The following is a 10000-nucleotide window of genomic DNA, read 5'->3' on the forward strand; positions in this document are numbered from 1 at the left end:
TGTTTGGCCGGAGTCTCGTGCACAGATTAATGAAGATTGTGATCTTAAGCCCAATATCATTTATTTCTCTTTTTCTTAATCGTTTTCAATTTAAATAATGGATTAAATTTCCTCCTAAGAATTCTTAGTAATGAAAAGATTATAATTTTTTGGGATGTGCACTTCAGGAATGTGATTTTTGGCCTGATGACATCACAGGGTCTTTGTACTTCTTGGCCAATATACTACTGACTTTTTCGATAAAAGAAATCCTATAAAATTCCCACGAAACTATAATGATAGTTATTATTAAGAATATCTAAATTCATAATTATTAACGTTTATCAATTACTATAAATTTATCAAATAAATTAATAAACTTTGCATAAAACAACGAAGCTTGCTGATATGGGAAATATTTTCTGATGAGTAATGGCAGTGATGTCTGTTTCGTCCTGGATAATCTTAAGTAAAGAGGCTCGGGTTCTCCGAGAGTCCTGGATCGGGTCAAGCCCTAAGAAATTGACTCCGTTGAGGATCCTTCCTCTTAGGTGTCTTCCGATTCAGGACTACCTCTCGGTTTGGGGTTCGGAGACAGGCAGGATAGAAAGAGAGTATCCTGTCACTGACGTCCCCCGGTTATCCAGCAAAACAGCATCAGGCTTTCTTTGGTCTGGTGTTGAAATCTCTCTCTCTCTCTCTCTCTCTCTCTCTCTCTCTCTCTCTCTCTCTCTAACTATTTATTATCGCTGCTTGTTTTTATTATGGCTATTCTTTCGGCCCTCATTTAGATTTGCATCAAAAGCAGTTACTTAACAACAAACTGTTGGAAAGTACTGCTACTACGAGGGATGAAAAATAAGAATGAATATATATATATATATATATATATATATATATATATATATATATATATATATATATATATATATATATTATTGGCTGGTCATGGACAAAGAAAGAATGAATGGTTTGAAGTTCTCTCTCGTCATGCCTAATGAGCCGTGGCTGAATTAATCAATCAATCATTCTAATGCAAGAGAAAACACTTTACAAAACCCTTTGATGCCTTTTGATATTTATTTTTTAGGTAGAATTTATCTTATTATAAGAAACTTCTCCTGTTAAATTATCAAATTCTGATGGATTTCTTCCATTCATGACCTTACAGTTGGTTGAGACTAATATTATATTTGAGTTTTCCAAATATCTATGATTATGAACAACAAGATTTGGATAGTGAATGGCAATCCCTTTCAAGTACAGTAATAATATTGACATTTTCACTTCTGAAAATATCTACAGTCATTTCTGGCTCAAGTTTATCAGATATAATCTAATCTTTTAAAGTTTGACCGAGCATTGCTCACTATTCCCATATCAAATGCAGACGGTAAATGTATTTTCTCTATGGTAAACTAGTATGCAATTCCTGTGAGAAAATCAAAGTACATTTCTTCGTCAAATTAACATTATTTTCAACAAAAATAATTTTACTGAAATAGGAGGTTGTTGGATGGAGAATATCACATATATTTACAGAAGGACTATTAGTATGAAAAGACTTCTCTTGTATAAACTGGAAGTTTAAGTCTCGTTTCCAAGAAACTCAATACAGAACATCAACATTTGTATCCATAATGAATATTTGGTGTTAAAATTAGTCCAAAGGAACTAAGAGAAACAAACCACCAGTTCAATTTCATACTTTTAAAAAGTAAATACAGGGAAAATAAGGCATAAAATACAGTACACTCAACCCAGTCCTTTGGGTTAAATGATACAGAATCTTAATATAAAATTCTTTGTAGTGCGTCTTCAGTGCATCTCCTTTCTTGTACTGCTGCTCTCATTCCGAGCAAGTTGCGCACAAGCAAATTAGCCCCTCGATTTTTGGGACAAAAAAGGCTTATACAGTCATAGAAAGGATTAAATCCATAGTAAATATATATTATTTTGATATATGTATAATATAAACTAATTTTGGAATATAATTCAAATATAAAGTGTTTTATAAATAAAAATCACATAGAGATTTGGAATGTCGATATATTAGGAAATTATTTTGATTGGTACTGCACGTGTAAAACTCTTCCATTAATTTCTTATTATTCCATGTAGATCTTATTATTTTTGGTGTAAACCAACATGAATTATATCATTAATAATTAAAAGTACGCATAAATTAGTCATCATTGAAGGTTTAATGCTATTAACATAAAAAAAGTCTTATTTGGTGACTGGTGCAAGCTTTAAGGATAATTATTTTATCCCATTTCACCTTAAAATCAGTTGTAATGAAAATAGCTATGGTAACCTAATATGCTTTTCCAACTGCTTCCTTGTTATCTAATTAATGTTCTTCTTCTGATTTGATATTTAATAACTTATCCACCCTTGTGTCTCGTTCTCTTCACGTTCCAAAATGTTCTCTGTTATTTTCTTCGCACAGGTCACAAACCAAACATTCACTCGTGAGACCCGTGCATAGAATGATTGATCAGATTGTAAGATTTCTTTTAAAAATGTCAGCATGTTATTAATGAAAACAATCCTCTGATCTTACTTCCATAGAGGAATATGGAGCAATTCATTTCGAGGTTCTCCTTAACTTTGTGATGCTTATAGCATCATGCTTTTCCAACTAGGGTTGTAGCTTAGCAAGAAATAATAACAACAACAACAATACTTAAAATGATAGTGATGATAACAACAACAATAACAATGATAACATTAACAAAAACAACAATAATAATAATAATAATAATAATAATAATAACGATGATGATAATGATGATGATGATAACAACCACAACAACGACAATAATAATAATAATATTAATAATAATAATAATAATAATAATAATAATAATAATAGCCAGCATGAACCAGAGTAATATTGGAGCACAGTGTGTTCTGCACCAAAATGTGTACAGAACTTTGCAAAAAGTCTCCCTTATAACGGACTACTCTATGTAAGTTAGAACCCTGACAATACCTTCTTTTTTCATAGACTTTTACTAAAAGGAAAACATTACACAATTGGGAGAATGTATTGCTTCTGGTAATCATTTCAATTATAATTTTTGCTACACGTTATTTTGATTATCTTATATGGAAGTAGAGGAAAGAAGTTTTATAGGAATATTATCCCAAGGATGAGAGAGAAGGAAGTTTCGCATACAGTATATATATATATATATATATATATATATATATATATATATATATATATATATATATATATATATGTATGTATGTATGTATGTATGTATGTATGTATGTGTGTGTGCGTGTGCATGTATATATATATATATATATATATATATATATATATATATATATATATATATATATATATATATATATTATATGTAATCATTTTAATTATTAGGAAAGAATTAAAATCTAAACCCCAAGGAACTCTATAAAAAGCATCAATAATATCACTTATTTATCTTTTTCTTAATCGTATTTGATTCAAATAACGGAATACATTTCCTCCTAAGAATTCTTAACAATGAAAATATCATAATATTTAAGGATGTGTATTTCAGGAATGAGATATTTTGGCCCGATGACATCACAGGTTCTTTGACTTACTTGATAGAAAAAATTCCTCTAAAATTCTTACGTAGCTGATACGATAGTTAATATTAAGGACTGGATTGAGTGAACTATATTTTATGCCTTATTTTCCCTGCATTTACTTTTTAAAAGTATGAAATTGAAATGATGGTTTGTTTATTTTATTGCCTTTGAACTATTAACGTGAAATATCTATTTATATATATATATATATATATATATATATATATATATATATATATATATATATATATATATATATATATATATATAAATCGGAGTATGTTTGAGGAATCATGAACATAGATCAGTGGAGATTTTAAACTTAGGCCTAGTATCCCATGTTTTCTTTCCTATCATCGTATTTGATTGGAATAACAGAATACATTTTGGCTCAAAATTCTTCACAATGAAAACATCATAATGATTAGGGATTTGTACTTCTTAAGGAAGGCGATAATTCGCCTAATGACAGCCCAGACTCTTGAATTTCAGTTCTTACGTGGAGAGAAGAAATTGGTCAACAGTTATCTCATAAAGAAAATATTGGAGCAATTTGCTAAGAAATTTCTATTTTTATTATAAGGATAAAAAGTATTTATTTACTTTGCACAGAACATTATAATTGTTAAGTATAAAGATAAGAAATTTCCATAGTTGTTATTAATATTTAGATCCTGTGAAAAAGTTTTAATGAGTATTCGGAATGATCTAAGAAGGGTAAGACGTGTTCAACTGTGTATTGGGATTTTATTTTCGGGGTTTACAAATGCTTTATTTCTTAGAATATCATCTATTTTAGTTTCCTCGGGTATTTGTTGCTTATTTTCTCTCGTTGTTAATCCACTCATTCTCACCATAGTTTTTTGAGTCGTAAGTAGCTTATGCCCCTTCTCGCAATCTGTGGGACGGAGGTTCGAGTCCCGTTTAATATCGATCGTTTTCTGCAGAGTCGACGAGCCTAAAATATGAAACCCAAGATTCCCAATCTGTTAAAGACTTAAACGAACAAGGATGAAATGCTCAATTACGTCCAATGATGATCCTTTACTTTCCTATCTTTCTCGGATAGTTTTGGTACGAAAGATTTTATCATAATTATGTCAATCAACGAGGTGAATAGTGACGCCACCTGTCAAAATAGACGTAGACTGTAACACCCCCCCCCCGCCTCTCCTCATTTGTTTTCCTTTGATGGTTTTGAGATTTGAACATCTCCTTGTGAAATAATGTTAAAAGATCCTCACGGTATTGCCACATTAGTTAGATTTTGTAATTAGCAGACATATGTCATAAATGATTAGTTAAGTACGTGATATATAAATTACACACACACTGGTACCTTTGTCACAAGGTCTGGTGGGCTATAGGCAGATGAGAGATTATTCATTTAATACAAACGAATATATTTTATAAGGGTGAATGTAATTCATTGGAACAGGTTTCAATTCGATTGTCTTTATGGGGAGGTGAAGTTTGCGATTTACAAAATATTACGATTTACAAGTAGTCGGATGGCCAAGGCACCAGCCGCCCGTTGAGATACTACCAGTAGAAATTATTAGGTCCTTTGACAGGTCAGATACTACTACACTGAACCTCTCTCTGGTTACGGCTCATTTTGTAATTGTCTACACATACACCGAATAGTCTGGCCTACTCTTTCCACATTTTCCTCTGTCCTCATACACCTGACAACAATGAGATTACTAAACAATTCTTCTTTGCTCAAGGGGTTAACTACTGGACTGTAGTTGTTCAGTGGCTATCTCTTCTTGTTAAGGGTAGAAGAGACTCTTCAGTTCTGGGAAGCAGCAGCCTCTTAGAGAAGGATTCTCCAAAATCAAACCATTGTTCTCCAGTCATGAGTAGTGCCATAGCCTCTGTACCATGGTCTTCCACTGTCTTGAGTAGAGTTTTCTTGCTTGAGGGTACACTAGGTCACGCTATTCTATCTTATTTCTTTTCTTATTTATTTTAGTTCTTGGTATAGCTTATTTTTATTGTTTATTACTTCTCTTTTAGTTTTTTATTTCCTTTTTTCCGTTCCTCACTGGGCTATTTATCCCTGTTGGTGCCACTAGGCTTATAGCATCCTGTTTTTCCAACTAGGGCTGTAGCTTTGCAAATAATAATAATAATAATAATAATAATAATAATAATAATAATACGAGAGAGACCAAGACCTTCCATTTACACAAATAGGAAATGAAAAAGGAGAAATAAATAAAGAAAAAGAAAAATAACAGAAAAATCGAAAAATCAAAATTGAAATCTCGTCGACGTAATCCTTGGCCCAACACAGATGAAAACATCTAAAAGGAAAACATGACGAGGTTTTGATCAAAGTTGTTTTATTAATTAATTAGCTGATTCAAATTGTGTATAAATGTTTGAAATGCTCTGGATTTCCTCTGCTCCTTTGTTGTACTGCTGCTGTCATTCCGAGAAACTTGCGCACAAGCTATTTTTTCTTATCTTCGACTCAAAAAAAAAAATGAATAAAAAAAGGAGATAAAATTACTAAGGCCGTTCAAAAGAACATTATCAACATTTGTAAACAGAATTTTTTAACGTCAATAATTTTCTCTTTTGGAGTCCTTGGTCTTATATCCTCCTACTTTTCCGACTAGGGTTGCAGCCTATTAATTAATAATAATAATAATAATAATAATAATAATAATAATAATAATAATAATGATTTTCAAAAGGTAGGGGGGATAGGGGTAGGAGGGGGGCAGTTGCAGGAGTGAGTGGGGTGGGGGGGGGGGGGACGTAAAGTCATCAAGATGTAATGTTACTTTCACGATTGGGAGACATTAGCATGTGTCTTATATGATGCCCCTCCCCCCTAAAAAAGACATTTCTTTTGATGAAGTCGATTTTATGGTTATTTCTGCTTCTTATTAATACATTTCTAACCTATGTCCTTTAAAATTATATGTATAAAGCAAGGTCTAAACATGAAAGCCATATTGTAGTTTGTCGTAAAAAAAAATCCATTATTTTTAAGTTATTCCTCCATTATTATTAATTCAGTGATAAATAATAACGACCTTTTATTTTTAAAATTCTATATTTTTTTATTTATATTAATGTGGGTAAATTATTTTAAACCTCTCTTATATTACCTTTCAGCAAGTATTTGAAAGTACGATTTTTAAAAGGGAAGATTATCCAGATTTACGGTTCTTTCTTTTAATTTTGAAATACTCTTTATCATCCGGACAGAATTTACTATACATATATATATATATATATATATATATATATATATATATATATATATATATATATATATATATATATATATATACATATATATATATATATATATATATATATATATATATATATATATATATATATATATATATATATATATTTAAACATACATACATACATACACACATTATATATATATATATATATATATATATATATATATATATATATATATATATATATATTTAAACATACATACATACATACACACATTATATATATATATATTATATATATATATACAGTATATATATATATACACATATATACAGTATATATATATATATATATATATATATATATATATACATATATACATATATACAGTATATATATATACATATATATACATATATATATATATATATATATATATATATATATATACTGTATATATGTGTATATATATATATATATACTGTATATATATATATATATATATATATATATATATATATATATATATATATATATATAATGTGTGTATGTATGTATGTATGTATGTATGTTTAAATATATATATATATATATATATATATATATATATATATATATATATATATATACAGTATATATATATACACATATATACAGTATATATATATATATATATATATATATATATGTATATATATATATATATATATATATATATATATATATATATATATACATATATAACTCCTCACCAGGGTATGATTCCTCCGTCTCCTCCTACCCGAGAGACGGGGAGAGACCGAGTAGTTATTCGATAACGTGTATAGAAAAGCAACAATAGATAAGCGGTATCAATAACTTGATATTGTCTTCCAAGAACCCTGTCACGAATCCCCTGTAATTGACACCCACTTAGAATTACACAGGTTGATTGATTGACTTAATTGAGGATCATACTGTGCCGGAGGTGTTACTTGAAGGTCCGGCTTCTCCAAGTGACACTTACATTCAGCTCTAGTTGAATTCATATGCATTCATTAGGAATGAATTATCCTATGTCAATATCGAAATGTTGAATTCACGACAAGTTGACATAAGGTGATACTAGTGGACTCAAAAATCCCTTTGAGCGATTTTTAAGTTTAAAGGTCGCTCATGAATGGCAGAGGCAAGGGGGCAGGACAATACCTTAGAGACTGACCGTACATTTGATCAGCGCCTAAGGCCACTCTCAAGGTGGGACCAGCGAGGGCCAGGTAATGGCTGGTGTTGCATCATTATTTAGACTTATAGACTCCCCTCAAACAACCATCCCAAGTACACAAGGATGGTGAGGTTGCAGACAACATATCGAACTTGAGCGGGTCATCAGACATCAAAGAGGTTACGATAATTGGGTCTATGAATTCTATCCATCAAAAATATTATTTAAATATTACTATATTCTATAGGTCGATTTCAAAGTATTCTCTGCCTGGTGTTTGCCAGTCGGGGGTTCAAGTCCCGCTCAGTCTCGTTAGTACCATTAATGTCTGCAACCTTACCATCCTTGCGAGCTAAGGTTGGGGGGTTTGGGGGGAGCCTACAGGTCTATCTGTTGAGTTATCAGCAGCCATTTGCCTGGCCCTCCCTGGTCCTAGCTTGGGTGGAGAGGGGGCTTGGGCGCCAATCATATGATATATGGTCAGTCTCTAGGGCATTGTCCTGCTTGATAGGGCAATGTCACTGTCCCCTGCCTCTGCCATTCATGAGCGACCTTTAAACCTTTAAACCTTTAAATAAGAGTATATGAATGTCGGTATAATCACCATAAGGCATTTAATAAGAAAGAAATTCTAACCCATTAAAAGGCTGAAAGACATATAATAAAAAATACTTAGTAACTAGACATTTTTTAGCTGACTGGAATAATTTTCGTGAACGAAAAGAATCTTCCATGTTGTAACCATTGCAGGGAGTGAGGCTAACAACCCCATCCTACATGGATATCAAATACCTTTATACATAAAACACCAACAACTAATGCAGCAGTTTCTAATCCACTGGAGGACAAAGCCTTCAGACATGTCCTTATTCATGAGTGGGGTTTGTCCAGCTTTCTTCCTCAAGCTGGCCACTACTTATTGGTGATGTTGGGAGACTTTAAACGGTAGTAGGACAGAATGCCTAATGACATATTGCCTAATGACAGAATGTCTAAGGACAAAATGCCTAATTCCTCAACACGGACAAAATGCCTAACAGACATAATGCCTAAAGGACAAAATGCCTAATATATAAAATGCCTAATGGGCACTAGGCCTTCCAGACAAAATGATCTAATTTAGCATTTTTAAATATATCATTCGAGATTAGTAAAGATCTTACAGTTAGAACCCATATAACGATTAATGACAATGCTTTCATAATCAAACAAACACAAGCCTTAGGTTTTGTTCCTCCAGAGGATGTGGCTGATCTTTTTCACAAATTTTTTTACTTCAATGGCCCACTAAACTGAAGATATTTTGAGTGAATTCTTTGAATATTTTAAAACTACACGGCTCGGAATAGTTCAGAGAAGTTGACGAAGTTCAAATGTGGAATGTGCATCATAGAATAGAATCAAATTTTCCGTAAAACTACGAAATCTCTAGAAGAATGGCACCATACTTTTAACAAGAGTGTTTCAATAAGAATTATAACAAGGACCCAACATATCAATTCTATAAGCTATTAACCAATATAACAGGTTACAGAAAAGGTAGAGTAAGCGACACCGGAGAGACTAGGAGAGGGGGTTACTGGAGGGATAGGAGGAGGGTCTAGACAGAGGAAGGAAAGGAAAGAGGAGGGACGGGGGAGTGTACGCATTTGAATTGCTTCACCTATTTGCCCGATTCACGTGACTTGGGCTTTATTATGACAAGAGTAAATGCCTTAATTAATGAGATTTGCCGGTGGATTAAAGTATAAAAAATTTTGGTGAGGTCTATCGAGTGCTGTGTCAAAGTACCATTCTGATCAAGTATTTAGTATGGGAGATATTTACGAAAAACACACTATATTTTGCCTGAAATACATAGTAGTTCTCTTTTTTCATCACTTTTTAGATGTTTTGTCCATTAGCCACTTTGTATGTTAGGTAATTTGTCCATTAGGCATTATGTCTGTTAGGCATTTTGTCCGTGTTGAAAAATTAGGCATTTTGTCCTTAGGCATTCTGTCCTTA

General features: G+C 31.6%; 1 long non-coding RNA gene across 1 annotated transcript in view; it reads right to left on the reverse strand.

Annotated features, from left to right (window-relative positions):
• The window catches only part of LOC137650665 (uncharacterized), a 36560-nt gene that overhangs the window by 656 nt on the left and 25904 nt on the right, over nt 1–10000 (reverse strand). The gene's annotated exons all lie outside the window — the stretch shown is intronic.

Source organism: Palaemon carinicauda, chromosome 12 (genome assembly GCF_036898095.1).
Source record: "Palaemon carinicauda isolate YSFRI2023 chromosome 12, ASM3689809v2, whole genome shotgun sequence".
Lineage (NCBI taxonomy): Eukaryota > Metazoa > Arthropoda > Malacostraca > Decapoda > Palaemonidae > Palaemon > Palaemon carinicauda.